The 21,327-nt window shown below is 38.7% G+C and overlaps 12 non-coding genes across 12 annotated transcripts; all 12 read right to left on the bottom strand.

Moving 5' to 3' along the window:
• Positions 1 to 5,773: 5,773 nt before the first annotated feature.
• TRNAK-UUU (transfer RNA lysine (anticodon UUU)) lies at positions 5,774 to 5,846 on the bottom strand. The gene has a single exon. It is a non-coding gene; the product is annotated as a tRNA-Lys (tRNA).
• A 5,003-nt stretch (positions 5,847 to 10,849) lies between these two features.
• On the bottom strand, positions 10,850 to 10,922 carry TRNAK-UUU (transfer RNA lysine (anticodon UUU)). Its single transcript has one exon. It is a non-coding gene; the product is annotated as a tRNA-Lys (tRNA).
• Positions 10,923 to 14,274: 3,352 nt separating this feature from the next.
• Positions 14,275 to 14,347, bottom strand: TRNAK-UUU (transfer RNA lysine (anticodon UUU)). Its single transcript has one exon. It is a non-coding gene; the product is annotated as a tRNA-Lys (tRNA).
• A 610-nt stretch (positions 14,348 to 14,957) lies between these two features.
• On the bottom strand, positions 14,958 to 15,030 carry TRNAK-UUU (transfer RNA lysine (anticodon UUU)). The gene has a single exon. It is a non-coding gene; the product is annotated as a tRNA-Lys (tRNA).
• Positions 15,031 to 15,640: 610 nt separating this feature from the next.
• Positions 15,641 to 15,713, bottom strand: TRNAK-UUU (transfer RNA lysine (anticodon UUU)). The gene has a single exon. It is a non-coding gene; the product is annotated as a tRNA-Lys (tRNA).
• A 608-nt stretch (positions 15,714 to 16,321) lies between these two features.
• TRNAK-UUU (transfer RNA lysine (anticodon UUU)) lies at positions 16,322 to 16,394 on the bottom strand. The gene has a single exon. It is a non-coding gene; the product is annotated as a tRNA-Lys (tRNA).
• A 275-nt stretch (positions 16,395 to 16,669) lies between these two features.
• TRNAK-UUU (transfer RNA lysine (anticodon UUU)) lies at positions 16,670 to 16,742 on the bottom strand. Its single transcript has one exon. It is a non-coding gene; the product is annotated as a tRNA-Lys (tRNA).
• A 610-nt stretch (positions 16,743 to 17,352) lies between these two features.
• On the bottom strand, positions 17,353 to 17,425 carry TRNAK-UUU (transfer RNA lysine (anticodon UUU)). The gene has a single exon. It is a non-coding gene; the product is annotated as a tRNA-Lys (tRNA).
• A 610-nt stretch (positions 17,426 to 18,035) lies between these two features.
• On the bottom strand, positions 18,036 to 18,108 carry TRNAK-UUU (transfer RNA lysine (anticodon UUU)). Its single transcript has one exon. It is a non-coding gene; the product is annotated as a tRNA-Lys (tRNA).
• Positions 18,109 to 19,064: 956 nt separating this feature from the next.
• TRNAK-UUU (transfer RNA lysine (anticodon UUU)) lies at positions 19,065 to 19,137 on the bottom strand. The gene has a single exon. It is a non-coding gene; the product is annotated as a tRNA-Lys (tRNA).
• Positions 19,138 to 20,080: 943 nt separating this feature from the next.
• On the bottom strand, positions 20,081 to 20,153 carry TRNAK-UUU (transfer RNA lysine (anticodon UUU)). The gene has a single exon. It is a non-coding gene; the product is annotated as a tRNA-Lys (tRNA).
• A 611-nt stretch (positions 20,154 to 20,764) lies between these two features.
• TRNAK-UUU (transfer RNA lysine (anticodon UUU)) lies at positions 20,765 to 20,837 on the bottom strand. Its single transcript has one exon. It is a non-coding gene; the product is annotated as a tRNA-Lys (tRNA).
• Positions 20,838 to 21,327: the final 490 nt, after the last annotated feature.

Raw genomic sequence — 21,327 nt, 5'->3', positions numbered from 1 at the left:
GGGTCAAATGTAAGCAAAAAATGCTAAAGGGAAAACACAAACAATTTTACAGGATGAATAAGCATTTAAAATTGCGCTAATTAGTTCGCAAATACAAGTCACTATACAAACAGATAAAAATGCGCTAATTAGTTCGCAAATACAAGTCACTATACAAACAGATAAAAATGCGCTAATTAGTTCGCAAATACAAGTCACTATACAAACAGATAAAAATGCACTAATTAGTTCGCAAATACAAGTTAAAAAATGGACTTACCAAGAGCTAATATATAAGATTCCCGATCAAAAGGTCTTTGGGGCCGAGACAAATAAAAACCTAACAGAGATGAAATTAGGAAAAAAAAACTTTAGAAAAATATGAAAAAGAAGGAGACACAAATTGAACCAAAGTTAGACTTCCCAAAACTTACCAAATCAAGAAACGAGGCCAAAAAAAACACCAAAAAAAAAGCGTCCGGAAAATAAAAACGCAAATATAGCAAACAAAAAAAACTCCCAACAACGCCAACTCCAAAATCCGCAAACAAGAAACTCCGACCAAGGTAACCTCCAACAATCCAAAAACGCCACCTCGACTCGAGACACACCAAGCCATAAATAGTGTTTAGTTTCCCGCACAAATTAAGGAGGGATCATAGGAACGCACAATCAATGATGCGGCCGCAAAATAAGGACGCATGTATAAATACGTCACGAAACACAACTAAAATTCTGGTGTATTTCTTGTTTGGAGCTCAGACATGGCTACAGACCAGGGAAACAATGGACAACAGTCAGGCGGTAAGTATTTCATGCATTTTGTCTCAATGATTAATTTGAAACATAATATTGGGCAAGTTGTGAAGTTGAGAATTCTGCATATTTACACAAATAGGTGAGGAGGATGACATGGAAGAGGCTGCTGGGCCCAGTATTCCGGGCAAAGCTGCCAAAAAGAAAAGGCAGCCACAATTCACAAGAAAGGAGATGGAGGTTTTGATTCAGAAGTATGTGGACATCCTGCCACAGGCAGACAGGAATATGAGTACAAGCCAGAAGTGGAGAATGTGGGAAGAGGTAGCCGTTGCTGTCAATAGCCCGGGATGTCAAACGGCGGTAAGTAAACACTTGCCCCCCCTAAAAACAAACCCCATTTTAAACAAAAGGATAATGGTTCCAATTTTATCCCACAGATGGGGCGACTTCAAATATCGCCTAAAGCAAAAACTGGCGGGCAGGGCTAGGCATGCAAGGGGGACAGGTGGGGGTCCCACCCCTGTGTCATTGGAGTTGACGGATTTAGAAGAGCTGGCACAGGGATGTGTGCAGCCTGTGGAGGTGTTTGGCGTGTCCAACATGGATACGGACATGCCAGACTTTGCGGCTCCTCATGTTGTCCCAGGTAAATATTGTGATGTCACCAACTCTGAAATGTTATTGTGCCAATATGTAGATTCTAATGTGAGTCTTTTCTCATTTTTCCAACAGAGACACAGGCGGATGAGTCTGCTCCAGAGGGGAGCCTTGGCCGCAGAATTTCTGCTGGCTCTGCAGGGGAGGAACCAGTACATCCGGCTGAGGACCCTGCAGAAGCCAGTCCAGGGCAATCCCCCTCGCAGACAGTTGCCCTCCTCACAGAACTTAATTTCAAATCGGATTTCCATACGGAGATTCTGCAGAGGATGGACGCCAGTCTGATACGGGTGGCTGAGGCCCTGGAGCAAAATGCGGCGGCCAACGTGACCATTGGTCAGGCCCTTGCGGAAAATACCAGGGCCAACATCTGCATCACCAATGCCCTGGAGCAGCTCATTTGCCAGCACATGGTGGAGCCGACCTCCCTTCCTGCCGGAACATCAGGATCCTCCACCTCTGGCACAACATCAGCCAATCCTCCAAATGTGCCTAGCCCTGTGCCTAGTCCAGAGGCCACAACATCTGCCTCTGGACAGGCCAGCCCGATGACATCCCGGACCCGGTCTGGCGCCCTCCCTCCCCCAGCCAAACGGGTGAAAAAACGGTGACAGCAATGGCTACTTTTCCTTCTGTGCTTGCCTCATATTCCTTTCTGGACAAAACTTCCCTCTCCTTTCTTGTGAATTGTTTTTAATTTTGTGTTTTACGTTTCATAAATCTTTTATGTTGGCCCAATTATTTTAACTTTGGGAATGAACCCTGCAAAAAATCTTTTTCTACAATCTGTTTTTTATTTTAGTTTTTGTTTGAGCAATAAAATTCAAAAAAAAGTTTGAAATTGTATTCTCACATTATTGTCAAAATGGGTTACATTTAATCCTGGGCCAAAAGGCAAAACGTGCAAAAACCACATTTTACATGAATTAAAAAAAAGGGCTCTTTAAGGAACGTTTAAAAATTTACATAACGATGCAAATTCACCAGGCCAAAAGAAAAAGGGAAAAACAAAAAAAACATGATGACATTATTGTTACAATAGGCCAAAACCAACAAATTGAGGCCAAAATAAACCCCCACAAATGTACGCAAATTGATTGTGTAATCCTGACATTAGCAGCTATGATTTCCACCTGCGTACGCTTTTGTGCTAACCCAAAAAACTGATTTCAAAACACATACCAAGCCGGTTTTCAATCCAACACTAATTGCTGTTCTGACCACCCGCGATTAATCGCTGCAACATCGTGGAGTGCCGGGACGGAGGAGAAGGCCATCGCCAATGTGGTCCAGTAATCCAGACCCTAAGCTGTGCGAGCATTTTGAAGGGAAAGAGGATCATCCAGTGACGAATGAGTCGGTACGAACACATTTGACGTTCGCATCTGCTAATGTATGTACGCCCCAAAAACGCCTCTCCACGCCTGCGTTTTTCCATCTCCACCCCCGTCAACACCCAAAAACGCCCTGTTCTGTCAATCACATTGGACATGTCACTTCCTGTACGCTATTTTATGAACGAGTCAAAATAAGCTCGCAATCTGCCGTACGCACATGCGCAGTGTAACACCGACGCATGCGCGGTTAGTCAACATCGGAACGCAACGAGCGTACTGCTGTTAACGAGCGGCTCTGAATGAGGGCCTTAGTGTTTTGATGAAATATGTTTAATTTAGCTCTTGGTTTAAGGTGTAGATTCTTAGGGTGCATACACACCTGTATGATATCGGACCAATTTAGCCAAATCGGAATGACAAATTGGGCATATCGTGCAGTGTGTATGCCCAAATTGCGCGTACCCGTGGTTGCATGCGATATCGTGCGATTGGCTGTGCTGCACAGTCAATCATACGATATCGCATGTGAGTCTGTACAAGTTAATGAAGGACGGAACAGTGGGCCTGATTCAGACCTGCTCACGAGCGATGAGCACTCGCAAGCGGGTCAATGATGGCCCAGTGCGCATGCGCACAATGGAGCCGGCTTCTTGCGCATGCGCGAGACCCGGATAGCGACGGGCAAACCATCGCTTCAGGTCTCGTACTAAAGGGGGCGTGCTGTTGATGTTGAGTGACAGCACGCCCCCTTTGGTGGGCATGCCGGGGGCGTGGCTGCCCAGACAGAGGCATTCCCATGGGACCACCTACCATCTGGGGCCGGCCCCACTGACATCACAAGTGATGTCAGTGGGAGTGCTTTCGGCTCTGTTTGAGCCGAAAGCACTCCAGGGCTTGTGGCAACGAGACTCTACCACAAGGGTCTCGTCGCAAGCCCGATGGTCATGATGGTCTTGACCATCACGACCATCTTCCTGGCCACTCGCTATAGCTGTGGGTGGTCACCCACAGCTATACGAGCATCTAGGAGTCCCCTCTAAAAATAAAGGATGGCCCTGATTCATAGCGAGCGCTCTGTCAGAGCGTCCGGCTCTGAATCAGGGCCAGTGATTGTTCCATCTTTCATTAAATCTTTCAAGTGTGTACCGGCAATCATGCAAAGTCCAGGGTGAAGGCAAATTGCCCTGAACATCGGCACGATTGCCGGTCATTTAGGTGTGTACCCTGCCTTAAACAGTTTGTAATTTTCCACTCTGCACTATGTTCCATTTCACAAAAACAGCACATTGCTTAAAAGACACTCACCCGAACCCTGGACCCTAAAATTAAAAGTCTGATGGTCTACTAACTGAGCTATCCAGACTTTTCTGGAGTAAGTCCTAAATCTGCAGAAAGTTCGTAATACTAAAAACAAGTCATGTCAAATGCTAACACCTACTACTAATTGTGCAATTACTAAAGTAGGAAAATCTTTGTATTACTAAGAGTGTAAACTGAAAAGCTTGACAATTAGGGCAAAATTTACAAAGCGGCGTTTTGATGGCGGTTTCTATTCTATTCTAAACCGCATCGGTTTGGTGGCGAGTTCTATTCTGTTCTAAACCCGGAGGTTTGGTGGCAGTTTTGCAGTGGTTTCTAAATGACAGCGTTGTTCTATTCTATTCTAAAATGTGTTTTGACTGTGGTTTGGTGGCGGTTTTGCTAGCTGCAGATTTACTAAGGCCAAAACCGCTGCAAAACTGCTGTTAAAACACATTTAGAATAGAATAGAACAGGGCTGTCATTTAGAAACCACTGCAAAACCGCCACCAAACCCCAGGGGTTTAGAACAGAATAGAACCCGCCACCAAACCGCCGGTGTTTAGAATAGAATAGAAATCGCTGTTTAGGGCAAAATTTACTAAGTGTCTATTGATGAAATACAAATAATTTACGTCTTGGTTTAAGGTGTAGATTTAAACAGTTTGTGATTTTCCATTTCACTAAGAAAGCACATTGCTTAAAAGACACTCATCCGAAAAGGTACTTGAACCCTGGACCTCAGATTAAAAGTCTGATGCTCTACCAACTGAGCTATCCAGACTCTGCTGGAGGCAGTTGCAAATAGTTCGGAATATTAAAAACAAGTCATGTCAAATGCTAACAATTACTACTAACTGTGCAATTACCAAAGTAGGAAAATCTCTGTATTACTAAAAGTATGACCTGAAAAGCTTGACATTTAGTGTCTCTTTATGAAATACATTTAATTTGCCTATTGTTTGTAGGTGTAGTTTCTTAAACAATTTGTGACTTTCCCACTCTGCACTATGTTACATTTCACAAAAATGACACATTGCTTGAAAGACAGTAGCCCGAACAGGGACTTTATCCCTGGAACCTCAGATTAAAAGTCTGATGCTCTACCGACTGAGCTTTCCAGGCTATTCTGGAGTATGTCACAAATCTGAAGAAAGTTCGTAAAACTAAAAACAAGTCATTTGAAATTCTGATAACTACTAGTTACTGTGCAATTTCCAAAGTAGAGAGATTTTCCTATCACTAAAAGTATGAACTGAAAAGCTTGACATTTAGTGTCTCTTTATGAAATACATTTAATTTGCCTATTGTTTGTAGGTGTAGTTTCTTAAACAATTTGTGACTTTCCCACTCTGCACTATGTTCCATTTCACAAAAATAACATACTACATAGAAGACACTCACCTGCACAGGGATTTGAATCCTGAACCCTCAGATTAAACGTCTTATGCTCTACCGACTGAGCTATCCAGGCTCTTCTGGAGTGTGTCGCAAATCTGCAGAAAGTTCGTAATACTAAAAACAAGTAAATTCAAATGGTGACAACTACTGTGCAATTACTAAAGTATTAAAATCTCTCTATCACTAAAAGTATGATCTGAATAGCTTAACATTTAGTGTCTATTGATGAAATACATTTAATTTGCCTCTTGGTTGAAGGTGTACATTCTTAATCAGTTTGTGATTTTCCCACTCTGCAATATGTTCCATTTCACAAAATGACACATTGCTTAAAAGACACTCGCCTGAACAGGGACTTGAACCCTGGACCCTCAGATTAAAAGTCTGATGCTCTACCAACAGAGCTATCCAGGCTCTTCTGTGATAGGTCGCAAAAATGCAGAAAGTTCGTAATACAAAAAACAAGTCATTTCAAATGATGACAACTACTAGTTACAGTGCAATTACTAAAGTAGGAAAATCTCTCTATCACTAAAAGTATGAACTGAAAAGCTTGACATTTAGTGTCTCTTGATGAAATACATTTAATTTGCCTCTTGGTTGAAGGTGTACATTCTTAAACAGTTTGTGATTTTCCCACTCTGCACTATGTTCCATTTCACAAAAATGACACATTGCTTAAAAGACACTCGCCCGAACAGGGACTTGAACCCTGGACCCTCAGATTAAAGTTCTGATGTTTTACCGACTCCAGGCGCTTCTGGAGTCTGTCGCAAACCTATAGAAATTTCGTAATACTAAAAACAAGTAAATTCAAATGGTGACAACTACTGTGCAATTACTAAAGTATTAAAATCTCTCTATCACTAAAAGTATGATCTGAAAAGTTTGACATTTAGTGTCTATTGATGAAATACATTTAATTTGCCTCTTGGTTGAAGGTGTACATTCTTAAACAGTTTGTGATTTTCCCACTCTGCACTATGTTCCATTTCACAAAAACGACACATTGCTTAATAGACACTCGCCCAAACAGGGACTTGAACCCTGGACCCTCAGATTAAAGTTCTGATGTTTTATCGACTCCAGGCTCTTCAGGAGTCTGTCGCAAACCTATAGAAAGTTCGGAATACTAAAAACAAGTAAATTCAAATGGTGACAACTACTGTGCAATTACTAAAGTAGGAAAATCTCTCTATCACTAAAAGTATGATCTGAATAGCTTGACATTTAGTGTCTATTGATGAAATACATTTAATTTGCCTCTTGGTTGAAGGTGTACATTCTTAAACAGTTTGTGATTTTCCCACTCTGCAATATGTTCCATTTCACAAAATGACACATTGCTTAAAAGACACTCGCCCGAACAGGGACTTGGAACCTGGACCCTCAGATTAAAGTTCTAATGTTTTACCGACTCCAGGCTCTTCTGGAGTCTGTCGCAAACCTATAGAAAGTTTGTAATACTAAAAACAAGTATATTCAAATGGTGACAACTACTGTGCAATTACTAAAGTAGGAAAATCTCTCTATCACTAAAAGTATGATCTGAATAGCTTGACAGTTAGTGTCTCTTTATGAAATACATTTAATTTGCATATTGGTGTTTGGTGTAGTTTCTTAAACAGTTTGTGATTTTCCCACTCTGCACTATGTTACATTTCAAAAAAATGACACATTGCTTAAAAGACATTAGCCCGAACAGGGACTTGAACCCTGGACCCTCAGATTAAAAGTCTGACGCTCTAAAGGACTTGAACCCTGGACCCTCAGATTAAAAGTCAGACGCTCTACCGACTGAGCTATCCATACTCATCTGAAGCATGTTGCAAATCTGCAGAAAGTTCGTAAATACTAAAAACAAGTCATTTGAAATGCTGACAACTACTAGTTACTGTGCAATTTCCAAAGTCGGAATATCTCTCTATCACTAAAAGTATAAACTGAAAAGCTTGACATTTAGTGTCTGTTGAAGTAATACATTTGATTTGCCTATTGGTTGTATGTGTAGTTTCTTAAACAGTTTGTGATTTTCCCTCTCTGCACTATGCTCCATTTCACAAAAACAACACATTGCTTAAAAGACACTCACCCGAACAGGGACTTAACCCCTGGACCCTCAGATTAAAAGTTTGATGCTCTACTGACTGAGCTTTCCAGGCTCTTCTGGAGTATATCACAAATCTGCAGAAAGTTCGTAAAACTAAAAACAAGTCATTTGAAATGCTGACAACTACTAGTTACTGTGCAATTTCCAAAGTAGGAAAATCTCTCTATCACTAAAAGTATGAACTGAAAAGCTTGACATTTAGTATCCCTTGATGAAATACATTTAATTTGCCTATTGGTGTTAGGTGTAGTTTCTTTAACGGTTTGTGATTTTCCCACTCTGCACTATGTTACATTTCACAAAAATGACACATTGCTTAAAAGACAGTAGCCCGAACAGGGACTTGATCCCTGGACCCTCAGATTAAAAGTTTGATGGTCTACCGACTGAGCTTTCCAGGCTCTTCTGTGATAGGTCGCAAAAATGCAGAAAGTTCGTAATACAAAAAACAAGTCATATCAAATGATGACAACTACTAGTTACTGTGCAATTACTAAAGTTGAAAAATCTCTCTATCACTAAAAGTATTATCTGAATAGCTTGACATTTAGTGTCTATTGATGAAATACATTTAATTTGCCTCTTGGTTGAAGGTGTACATTCTTAAACAGTTTGTGATTTTCCCACTCTGCACTATGTTCCATTTCACAAAAATGACACATTGCTTAAAAGACACTCGCCCGAACAGGGACTTGAACCCTGGACCCTCAGATTAAAGTTCTGATGTTTTACCGACTCCAGGCTCTTCTGGAGTTTGTCGCAAACCTATAGAAAGTTCGTAATACTAAAACCAAGTAAATTCAAATGGTGACAACTACTGTGCAATTACTAAAGTAGGAAAATCTCTCTATCACTAAAAGTATGATATGAATAGCTTGACATTTAGTGTCTATTGGTGAAATACATTTAATTTGCCTCTTGGTTGAAGGTGTACATTCTTAAACAGTTTGTGATTTTCCCACTCTACACTATGTTCCATTTCACAAAATGACACATTGCTTAAAAGACACTCGCCCGAACAGACCCTTGAACCCTGGACCCTCAGATTAAAAGTCTGATGCTCTACCGACTGAGCTATCCAGGGTCTTCTGCGATAGGTCGCAAAAATGCAGAAAGTTCGTAATACAAAAAACAAGTCATATCAAATGATGACAACTACTAGTTACTGTGCAATTACTAAAGTAGGAAAATCTCTCTATCACTAAAAGTATGATCTGAATAGCTTGACATTTAGTGTCTATTGATGAAATACATTTAATTTGCCTCTTGGTTGAAGGTGTACATTCTTAAACAGTTTGTGATTTTCCCACTCTGCAATATGTTCCATTTCACAAAATGATACGTTGCTTAAAAGACACTCGCCCGAACAGGGACTTGAACCCTGTACCCTCAGATTAAAAGTCTGATGCTCTACCGACTGAGCTATCCAGGATCTTCTGTGGTGACATTGCACAACTACTGTGCAATTACTAAAGTAGGAAAATCTCTCTATCACTAAAAGTATGATCTGAATAGCTTGACATTTAGTGTCTATTGATGAAATACATTTAATTTGCCTCTTGGTTGAAGGTGTACATTCTTAAACAGTTTGTGATTTTCCCACTCTGCAATATGTTCCATTTCACAAAATGATACGTTGCTTAAAAGACACTCGCCCGAACAGGGACTTGAACCCTGGACCCTCAGATTAAAAGTCTGATGCTCTACCGACTGAGCTATCTAGGATCTTCTGTGATAGGTCGCAAAAATGCAGAAAGTTCGTAATACAAAAAACAAGTCATATCAAATGATGACAACTACTAGTTACTGTGCAATTACTAAAGTTGGACAATCTCTCTATCACTAAAAGTATGAACTGAAAAGCTTGACATTTAGTGTCTCTTGATGAAATACATTTAATTTGCCTCTTGGTTGAAGGTGTACATTCTTAAACAGTTTGTGATTTTCCCACTCTGCACTATGTTCCATTTCACAAAAATGACACATTGCTTAAAAGACACTTGCCCGAACAGGGACTTGAACCCTGGACCCTCAGATTAAAGTTCTGATGTTTTACCGACTCCAGGCTCTTCTGGAGTTTGTCGCAAACCTATAGAAAGTTCGTAATACTAAAACCAAGTAAATTCAAATGGTGACAACTACTGTGCAATTACTAAAGTAGGAAAATCTCTATCACTAAAAGTATGATATGAATAGCTTGACATTTAGTGTCTATTGGTGAAATACATTTAATTTGCCTCTTGGTTGAAGGTGTACATTCTTAAACAGTTTGTGATTTTCCCACTCTGCACTATGTTCCATTTCACAAAATGACACATTGCTTAAAAGACACTCGCCCGAACAGACCCTTGAACCCTGGACCCTCAGATTAAAAGTCTGATGCTCTACCGACTGAGCTATCCAGGCTCTTCTGCGATAGGTCGCAAAAATGCAGAAAGTTCGTAATACAAAAAACAAGTCATATCAAATGATGACAACTACTAGTTACTGTGCAATTACTAAAGTTGGAAAATCTCTCTATCACTAAAAGTATGATCTGAATAGCTTGACATTTAGTGTCTATTGATGAAATACATTTAATTTGCCTCTTGGTTGAAGGTGTACATTCTTAAACAGTTTGTGATTTTCCCACTCTGCAATATGTTCCATTTCACAAAATGATACGTTGCTTAAAAGACACTCGCCCGAACAGGGACTTGAACCCTGTACCCTCAGATTAAAAGTCTGATGCTCTACCGACTGAGCTATCCAGGATCTTCTGTGGTGACATTGCACAACTACTGTGCAATTACTAAAGTAGGAAAATCTCTCTATCACTAAAAGTATGATCTGAATAGCTTGACATTTAGTGTCTATTGATGAAATACATTTAATTTGCCTCTTGGTTGAAGGTGTACATTCTTAAACAGTTTGTGATTTTCCCACTCTGCAATATGTTCCATTTCACAAAATGATACGTTGCTTAAAAGACACTCGCCCGAACAGGGACTTGAACCCTGTACCCTCAGATTAAAAGTCTGATGCTCTACCGACTGAGCTATCCAGGATCTTCTGTGATAGGTCGCAAAAATGCAGAAAGTTCGTAATACAAAAAACAAGTCATATCAAATGATGACAACTACTAGTTACTGTGCAATTACTAAAGTTGGACAATCTCTCTATCACTAAAAGTATGAACTGAAAAGCTTGACATTTAGTGTCTCTTGATGAAATACATTTAATTTGCATCTTGGTTGAAGGTGTACATTCTTAAACACTCTGCACTATGTTCCATTTCACAAAAACGACACATTGCTTAAAAGACACTCGCCCGAACAGGGACTTGAACCCTGGACCCTCAGATTAAAAGTCTGATGCTCTACCGACTGAGCTATCCAGGCTATTCTGTGATAGGTCGCAAAAATGCAGAAAGTTCGTAATACAAAAAACAAGTCATATCAAATGATGACAACTACTAGTTACTGTGCAATTACTAAAGTTGGAAAATCTCTCTATCACTAAAAGTATTATCTGAATAGCTTGACATTTAGTGTCTATTGATGAAATACATTTAATTTGCCTCTTGGTTGAAGGTGTACATTCTTAAACAGTTTGTGATTTTCCCACTCTGCACTATGTTCCATTTCACAAAAATGACACATTGCTTAAAAGACACTCGCCCGAACAGGGACTTGAACCCTGGACCTTCAGATTAAAGTTCTGATGTTTTACCGACTCCGGGCTCTTCTGGAGTTTGTCGCAAACCTATAGAAAGTTCGTAATACTAAAACCAAGTAAATTCAAATGGTGACAACTACTGTGCAATTACTAAAGTAGGAAAATCTCTCTATCACTAAAAGTATGATATGAATAGCTTGACATTTAGTGTCTATTGGTGAAATACATTTAATTTGCCTCTTGGTTGAAGGTGTACATTCTTAAACAGTTTGTGATTTTCCCACTCTGCACTATGTTCCATTTCACAAAATGACACATTGCTTAAAAGACACTCGCCCGAACAGACCCTTGAACCCTGGACCCTCAGATTAAAAGTCTGATGCTCTACCGACTGAGCTATCCAGGCTCTTCTGTGATAGGTCGCAAAAATGCAGAAAGTTCGTAATACAAAAAACAAGTCATATCAAATGATGACAACTACTAGTTACTGTGCAATTACTAAAGTTGGAAAATCTCTTTATCACTAAAAGTATGATCTGAATAGCTTGACATTTAGTGTCTATTGATGAAATACATTTAATTTGCCTCTTGGTTGAAGGTGTACATTCTTAAACAGTTTGTGATTTTCCCACTCTGCAATATGTTCCATTTCACAAAATGATACGTTGCTTAAAAGACACTCGCCCGAACAGGGACTTGAACCCTGTACCCTCAGATTAAAAGTCTGATGCTCTACCGACTGAGCTATCCAGGATCTTCTGTGATAGGTCGCAAAAATGCAGAAAGTTCGTAATACAAAAAACAAGTCATATCAAATGATGACAACTACTAGTTACTGTGCGATTACTAAAGTAGGAAAATCTCTCTATCACTAAAAGTATGATATGAATAGCTTGACATTTAGTGTCTATTGGTGAAATACATTTAATTTGCCTCTTGGTTGAAGGTGTACATTCTTAAACAGTTTGTGATTTTCCCACTCTGCACTATGTTCCATTTCACAAAATGACACGTTGCTTAAAAGACACTCGCCCGAACAGACCCTTGAACCCTGGACCCTCAGATTAAAAGTCTGATGCTCTACCGACTGAGCTATCCAGGATCTTCTGTGATAGGTCGCAAAAATGCAGAAAGTTCGTAATACAAAAAACAAGTCATATCAAATGATGACAACTACTAGTTACTGTGCAATTACTAAAGTTGGACAATCTCTCTATCACTAAAAGTATGAACTGAATAGCTTGACATTTAGTGTCTATTGGTGAAATACATTTAATTTGCCTCTTGGTTGAAGGTGTACATTCTTAAACAGTTTGTGATTTTCCCACTCTGCACTATGTTCCATTTCACAAAAATGACACATTGCTTAAAAGACACTCGCCCGAACAGGGACTTGAACCCTGGACCCTCAGATTAAAGTTCTGATGTTTTACCGACTCCAGGCTCTTCTGGAGTTTGTCGCAAACCTATAGAAAGTTCGTAATACTAAAACCAAGTAAATTCAAATGGTGACAACTACTGTGCAATTACTAAAGTAGGAAAATCTCTCTATCACTAAAAGTATGATATGAATAGCTTGACATTTAGTGTCTATTGGTGAAATACATTTAATTTGCCTCTTGGTTGAAGGTGTACATTCTTAAACAGTTTGTGATTTTCCCACTCTGCACTATGTTCCATTTCACAAAATGACACATTGCTTAAAAGACACTCGCCCGAACAGACCCTTGAACCCTGGACCCTCAGATTAAAAGTCTGATGCTCTACCGACTGAGCTATCCAGGCTCTTCTGTGATAGGTCGCAAAAATGCAGAAAGTTCGTAATACAAAAAACAAGTCATATCAAATGATGACAACTACTAGTTACTGTGCAATTACTAAAGTTGGAAAATCTCTCTATCACTAAAAGTATGATCTGAATAGCTTGACATTTAGTGTCTATTGATGAAATACATTTAATTTGCCTCTTGGTTGAAGGTGTACATTCTTAAACAGTTTGTGATTTTCCCACTCTGCAATATGTTCCATTTCACAAAATGATACGTTGCTTAAAAGACACTCGCCCGAACAGGGACTTGAACCCTGGACCCTCAGATTAAAGTTCTGATGTTTTACCGACTCCAGGCTCTTCTGGAGTTTGTCGCAAACCTATAGAAAGTTCGTAATACTAAAACCAAGTAAATTCAAATGGTGACAACTACTGTGCAATTACTAAAGTAGGAAAATCTCTCTATCACTAAAAGTATGATATGAATAGCTTGACATTTAGTGTCTATTGGTGAAATACATTTAATTTGCCTCTTGGTTGAAGGTGTACATTCTTAAACAGTTTGTGATTTTCCCACTCTGCACTATGTTCCATTTCACAAAATGACACATTGCTTAAAAGACACTCGCCCGAACAGACCCTTGAACCCTGGACCCTCAGATTAAAAGTCTGATGCTCTACCGACTGAGCTATCCAGGCTCTTCTGTGATAGGTCGCAAAAATGCAGAAAGTTCGTAATACAAAAAACAAGTCATATCAAATGATGACAACTACTAGTTACTGTGCAATTACTAAAGTTGGAAAATCTCTCTATCACTAAAAGTATGATCTGAATAGCTTGACATTTAGTGTCTATTGATGAAATACATTTAATTTGCCTCTTGGTTGAAGGTGTACATTCTTAAACAGTTTGTGATTTTCCCACTCTGCAATATGTTCCATTTCACAAAATGATACGTTGCTTAAAAGACACTCGCCCGAACAGGGACTTGAACCCTGTACCCTCAGATTAAAAGTCTGATGCTCTACCGACTGAGCTATCCAGGATCTTCTGTGATAGGTCGCAAAAATGCAGAAAGTTCGTAATACAAAAAACAAGTCATATCAAATGATGACAACTACTAGTTACTGTGCAATTACTAAAGTTGGACAATCTCTCTATCACTAAAAGTATGAACTGAAAAGCTTGACATTTAGTGTCTCTTGATGAAATACATTTAATTTGCATCTTGGTTGAAGGTGTACATTCTTAAACACTCTGCACTATGTTCAATTTCACAAAAACGACACATTGCTTAAAAGACACTCGCCCGAACAGGGACTTGAACCCTGGACCCTCAGATTAAAAGTCTGATGCTCTACCGACTGAGCTATCCAGGCTATTCTGTGATAGGTCGCAAAAATGCAGAAAGTTCGTAATACAAAAAACAAGTCATATCAAATGATGACAACTACTAGTTACTGTGCAATTACTAAAGTTGGAAAATCTCTCTATCACTAAAAGTATTATCTGAATAGCTTGACATTTAGTGTCTATTGATGAAATACATTTAATTTGCCTCTTGGTTGAAGGTGTACATTCTTAAACAGTTTGTGATTTTCCCACTCTGCACTGTGTTCCATTTCACAAAAACGACACATTGCTTAAAAGACACTCGCCCGAACAGGGACTTGAACCCTGGACCCTCAGATTAAAGTTCTGATGTTTTACCGACTCCAGGCTCTTCTGGAGTTTGTCGCAAACCTATAGAAAGTTCGTAATACTAAAACCAAGTAAATTCAAATGGTGACAACTACTGTGCAATTACTAAAGTAGCAAAATCTCTCTATCACTAAAAGTATGATATGAATAGCTTGACATTTAGTGTCTATTGGTGAAATACATTTAATTTGCCTCTTGGTTGAAGGTGTACATTCTTAAACAGTTTGTGATTTTCCCACTCTGCACTATGTTCCATTTCACAAAATGACACATTGCTTAAAAAACACTCGCCCGAACAGGGACTTGAACCCTGGACCCTCAGATTAAAAGTCTGATGCTCTACCGACTGAGCTATCCAGGCTCTTCTGTGATAGGTCGCAAAAATGCAGAAAGTTCGTAATACAAAAAACAAGTCATATCAAATGATGACAACTACTAGTTACTGTGCAATTACTAAAGTTGGAAAATCTCTCTATCACTAAAAGTATTATCTGAATAGCTTGACATTTAGTGTCTATTGATGAAATACATTTAATTTGCCTCTTGGTTGAAGGTGTACATTCTTAAACAGTTTGTGATTTTCCCACTCTGCACTGTGTTCCATTTCACAAAAACGACACATTGCTTAAAAGACACTCGCCCGAACAGGGACTTGAACCCTGGACCCTCAGATTAAAGTTCTGATGTTTTACCGACTCCAGGCTCTTCTGGAGTTTGTCGCAAACCTATAGAAAGTTCGTAATACTAAAACCAAGTAAATTCAAATGGTGACAACTACTGTGCAATTACTAAAGTAGCAAAATCTCTCTATCACTAAAAGTATGATATGAATAGCTTGACATTTAGTGTCTATTGGTGAAATACATTTAATTTGCCTCTTGGTTGAAGGTGTACATTCTTAAACAGTTTGTGATTTTCCCACTCTGCACTATGTTCCATTTCACAAAATGACACATTGCTTAAAAAACACTCGCCCGAACAGGGACTTGAACCCTGGACCCTCAGATTAAAAGTCTGATGCTCTACCGACTGAGCTATCCAGGCTCTTCTGTGATAGGTCGCAAAAATGCAGAAAGTTCGTAATACAAAAAACAAGTCATATCAAATGATGACAACTACTAGTTACTGTGCAATTACTAAAGTTGGAAAATCTCTCTATCACTAAAAGTATGATCTGAATAGCTTGACATTTAGTGTCTATTGATGAAATACATTTAATTTGCCTCTTGGTTGAAGGTGTACATTCTTAAACAGTTTGTGATTTTCCCACTCTGCAATATGTTCCATTTCACAAAATGATACGTTGCTTAAAAGACACTCGCCCGAACAGGGACTTGAACCCTGTACCCTCAGATTAAAAGTCTGATGCTCTACCGACTGAGCTATCCAGGATCTTCTGTGACAGGTCGCAAAAATGCAGAAAGTTCGTAATACAAAAAACAAGTCATATCAAATGATGACAACTACTAGTTACTGTGCAATTACTAAAGTTGGACAATCTCTCTATCACTAAAAGTATGAACTGAAAAGCTTGACATTTAGTGTCTCTTGATGAAATACATTTAATTTGCATCTTGGTTGAAGGTGTACATTCTTAAACACTCTGCACTATGTTCCATTTCACAAAAACGACACATTGCTTAAAAGACACTCGCCCGAACAGGGACTTGAACCCTGGACCCTCAGATTAAAAGTCTGATGCTCTACCGACTGAGCTATCCAGGCTATTCTGTGATAGGTCGCAAAAATGCAGAAAGTTAGTAATACAAAAAACAAGTCATATCAAATGATGACAACTACTAGTTACTGTGCAATTACTAAAGTTGGAAAATCTCTCTATCACTAAAAGTATGATCTGAATAGCTTGACATTTAGTGTCTATTGATGAAATACATTTAATTTGCCTCTTGGTTGAAGGTGTACATTCTTAAACAGTTTGTGATTTTCCCACTCTGCAATATGTTCCATTTCACAAAATGATACGTTGCTTAAAAGACACTCGCCCGAACAGGGACTTGAACCCTGGACCCTCAGATTAAAAGTCTGATGCTCTACCGACTGAGCTATCCAGGATCTTCTGTGATAGGTCGCAAAAATGCAGAAAGTTCGTAATACAAAAAACAAGTCATATCAAATGATGACAACTACTAGTTACTGTGCAATTACTAAAGTTGGAAAATCTCTCTATCACTAAAAGTATTATCTGAATAGCTTGACATTTAGTGTCTATTGATGAAATACATTTAATTTGCCTCTTGGTTGAAGGTGTACATTCTTAAACAGTTTGTGATTTTCCCACTCTGCACTGTGTTCCATTTCACAAAAACGACACATTGCTTAAAAGACACTCGCCCGAACAGGGACTTGAACCCTGGACCCTCAGATTAAAGTTCTGATGTTTTACCGACTCCAGGCTCTTCTGGAGTTTGTCGCAAACCTATAGAAAGTTCGTAATACTAAAACCAAGTAAATTCAAATGGTGACAACTACTGTGCAATTACTAAAGTAGCAAAATCTCTCTATCACTAAAAGTATGATATGAATAGCTTGACATTTAGTGTCTATTGGTGAAATACATTTAATTTGCCTCTTGGTTGAAGGTGTACATTCTTAAACAGTTTGTGATTTTCCCACTCTGCACTATGTTCCATTTCACAAAATGACACATTGCTTAAAAAACACTCGCCCGAACAGGGACTTGAACCCTGGACCCTCAGATTAAAAGTCTGATGCTCTACCGACTGAGCTATCCAGGCTCTTCTGTGATAGGTCGCAAAAATGCAGAAAGTTCGTAATACAAAAAACAAGTCATATCAAATGATGACAACTACTAGTTACTGTGCAATTACTAAAGTTGGAAAATCTCTCTATCACTAAAAGTATTATCTGAATAGCTTGACATTTAGTGTCTATTGATGAAATACATTTAATTTGCCTCTTGGTTGAAGGTGTACATTCTTAAACAGTTTGTGATTTTCCCACTCTGCACTGTGTTCCATTTCACAAAAACGACACATTGCTTAAAAGACACTCGCCCGAACAGGGACTTGAACCCTGGACCCTCAGATTAAAGTTCTGATGTTTTACTGACTCCAGGCTCTTCTGGAGTTTGTCGCAAACCTATAGAAAGTTCGTAATACTAAAACCAAGTAAATTCAAATGGTGACAACTACTGTGCAATTACTAAAGTAGCAAAATCTCTCTATCACTAAAAGTATGATATGAATAGCTTGACATTTAGTGTCTATTGGTGAAATACATTTAATTTGCCTCTTGGTTGAAGGTGTACATTCTTAAACAGTTTGTGATTTTCCCACTCTGCACTATGTTCCATTTCACAAAATGACACATTGCTTAAAAAACACTCGCCCGAACAGGGACTTGAACCCTGGACCCTCAGATTAAAAGTCTGATGCTCTACCGACTGAGCTATCCAGGCTCTTCTGTGATAGGTCGCAAAAATGCAGAAAGTTCGTAATACAAAAAACAAGTCATATCAAATGATGACAACTACTAGTTACTGTGCAATTACTAAAGTTGGAAAATCTCTCTATCACTAAAAGTATGATCTGAATAGCTTGACATTTAGTGTCTATTGATGAAATACATTTAATTTGCCTCTTGGTTGAAGGTGTACATTCTTAAACAGTTTGTGATTTTCCCACTCTGCAATATGTTCCATTTCACAAAATGATACGTTGCTTAAAAGACACTCGCCCGAACAGGGACTTGAACCCTGTACCCTCAGATTAAAAGTCTGATGCTCTACCGACTGAGCTATCCAGGATCTTCTGTGACAGGTCGCAAAAATGCAGAAAGTTCGTAATACAAAAAACAAGTCATATCAAATGATGACAACTACTAGTTACTGTGCAATTACTAAAGTTGGACAATCTCTCTATCACTAAAAGTATGAACTGAAAAGCTTGACATTTAGTGTCTCTTGATGAAATACATTTAATTTGCATCTTGGTTGAAGGTGTACATTCTTAAACACTCTGCACTATGTTCCATTTCACAAAAACGACACATTGCTTAAAAGACACTCGCCCGAACAGGGACTTGAACCCTGGACCCTCAGATTAAAAGTGTGATGCTCTACCGACTGAGCTATCCAGGCTATTCTGTGATAGGTCGCAAAAATGCAGAAAGTTAGTAATACAAAAAACAAGTCATATCAAATGATGACAACTACTAGTTACTGTGCAATTACTAAAGTTGGAAAATCTCTCTATCACTAAAAGTATGATCTGAATAGCTTGACATTTAGTGTCTATTGATGAAATACATTTAATTTGCCTCTTGGTTGAAGGTGTACATTCTTAAACAGTTTGTGATTTTCCCACTCTGCAATATGTTCCATTTCACAAAATGATACGTTGCTTAAAAGACACTCGCCCGAACAGGGACTTGAACCCTGGACCCTCAGATTAAAAGTCTGATGCTCTACCGACTGAGCTATCCAGGATCTTCTGTGATAGGTCGCAAAAATGCAGAAAGTTCGTAATACAAAAAACAAGTCATATCAAATGATGACAACTACTAGTTACTGTGCAATTACTAAAGTTGGAAAATCTCTCTATCACTAAAAGTATTATCTGAATAGCTTGACATTTAGTGTCTATTGATGAAATACATTTAATTTGCCTCTTGGTTGAAGGTGTACATTCTTAAACAGTTTGTGATTTTCCCACTCTGCACTGTGTTCCATTTCACAAAAACGACACATTGCTTAAAAGACACTCGCCCGAACAGGGACTTGAACCCTGGACCCTCAGATTAAAGTTCTGATGTTTTACCGACTCCAGGCTCTTCTGGAGTTTGTCGCAAACCTATAGAAAGTTCGTAATACTAAAACCAAGTAAATTCAAATGGTGACAACTACTGTGCAATTACTAAAGTAGCAAAATCTCTCTATCACTAAAAGTATGATATGAATAGCTTGACATTTAGTGTCTATTGGTGAAATACATTTAATTTGCCTCTTGGTTGAAGGTGTACATTCTTAAACACTCTGCACTATGTTCCATTTCACAAAAACGACACATTGCTTAAAAGACACTCGCCCGAACAGGGACTTGAACCCTGGACCCTCAGATTAAAAGTGTGATGCTCTACCGACTGAGCTATCCAGGCTATTCTGTGATAGGTCGCAAAAATGCAGAAAGTTAGTAATACAAAAAACAAGTCATATCAAATGATGACAACTACTAGTTACTGTGCAATTACTAAAGTTGGAAAATCTCTCTATCACTAAAAGTATGATCTGAATAGCTTGACATTTAGTGTCTATTGATGAAATACATTTAATTTGCCTCTTGGTTGAAGGTGTACATTCTTAAACAGTTTGTGATTTTCCCACTCTGCAATATGTTCCATTTCACAAAATGATACGTTGCTTAAAAGACACTCGCCCGAACAGGGACTTGAACCCTGGACCCTCAGATTAAAAGTCTGATGCTCTACCGACTGAGCTATCCAGGATCTTCTGTGATAGGTCGCAAAAATGCAGAAAGTTCGTAATACAAAAAACAAGTCATATCAAATGATGACAACTACTAGTTACTGTGCAATTACTAAAGTTGGAAAATCTCTCTATCACTAAAAGTATTATCTGAATAGCTTGACATTTAGTGTCTATTGATGAAATACATTTAATTTGCCTCTTGGTTGAAGGTGTACATTCTTAAACAGTTTGTGATTTTCCCACTCTGCACTGTGTTCCATTTCACAAAAACGACACATTGCTTAAAAGACACTCGCCCGAACAGGGACTTGAACCCTGGACCCTCAGATTAAAGTTCTGATGTTTTACCGACTCCAGGCTCTTCTGGAGTTTGTCGCAAACCTATAGAAAGTTCGTAATACTAAAACCAAGTAAATTCAAATGGTGACAACTACTGTGCAATTACTAAAGTAGCAAAATCTCTCTATCACTAAAAGTATGATATGAATAGCTTGACATTTAGTGTCTATTGGTGAAATACATTTAATTTGCCTCTTGGTTGAAGGTGTACATTCTTAAACAGTTTGTGATTTTCCCACTCTGCACTATGTTCCATTTCACAAAAACGACACATTGCTTAAAAAACACTCGCCCGAACAGGGACTTGAACCCTGGACCCTCAGATTAAAAGTCTGATGCTCTACCGACTGAGCTATCCAGGCTCTTCTGTGATAGGTCGCAAAAATGCAGAAAGTTCGTAATACAAAAAACAAGTCATATCAAATGATGACAACTACTAGTTACTGTGCAATTACTAAAGTTGAAAAATCTCTCTATCACTAAAAGTATTATCTGAATAGCTTGACATTTAGTGTCTATTGATGAAATACATTTAATTTGCCTCTTGGTTGAAGGTGTACATTCTTAAACAGTTTGTGATTTTCCCACTCTGCACTATGTTCCATTTCACAAAAATGACACATTGCTTAAAAGACACTCGCCTGAACAGGGACTTGAACCCTGGACCCTCAGATTAAAGTTCTGATGTTTTACCGACTCCAGGCTCTTCTGGAGTTTGTCGCAAACCTATAGAAAGTTCGTAATACTAAAACCAAGTAAATTCAAATGGTGACAACTACTGTGCAATTACTAAAGTAGGAAAATCTCTATCACTAAAAGTATGATATGAATAGCTTGACATTTAGTGTCTAT

This window comes from Taudactylus pleione, unplaced genomic scaffold, assembly GCF_031769625.1.
Source record: "Taudactylus pleione unplaced genomic scaffold, aTauple2 ptg000454l, whole genome shotgun sequence".
Lineage (NCBI taxonomy): Eukaryota > Metazoa > Chordata > Amphibia > Anura > Myobatrachidae > Taudactylus > Taudactylus pleione.
This window is presented reverse-complemented; position numbering and strand designations above follow the sequence as displayed.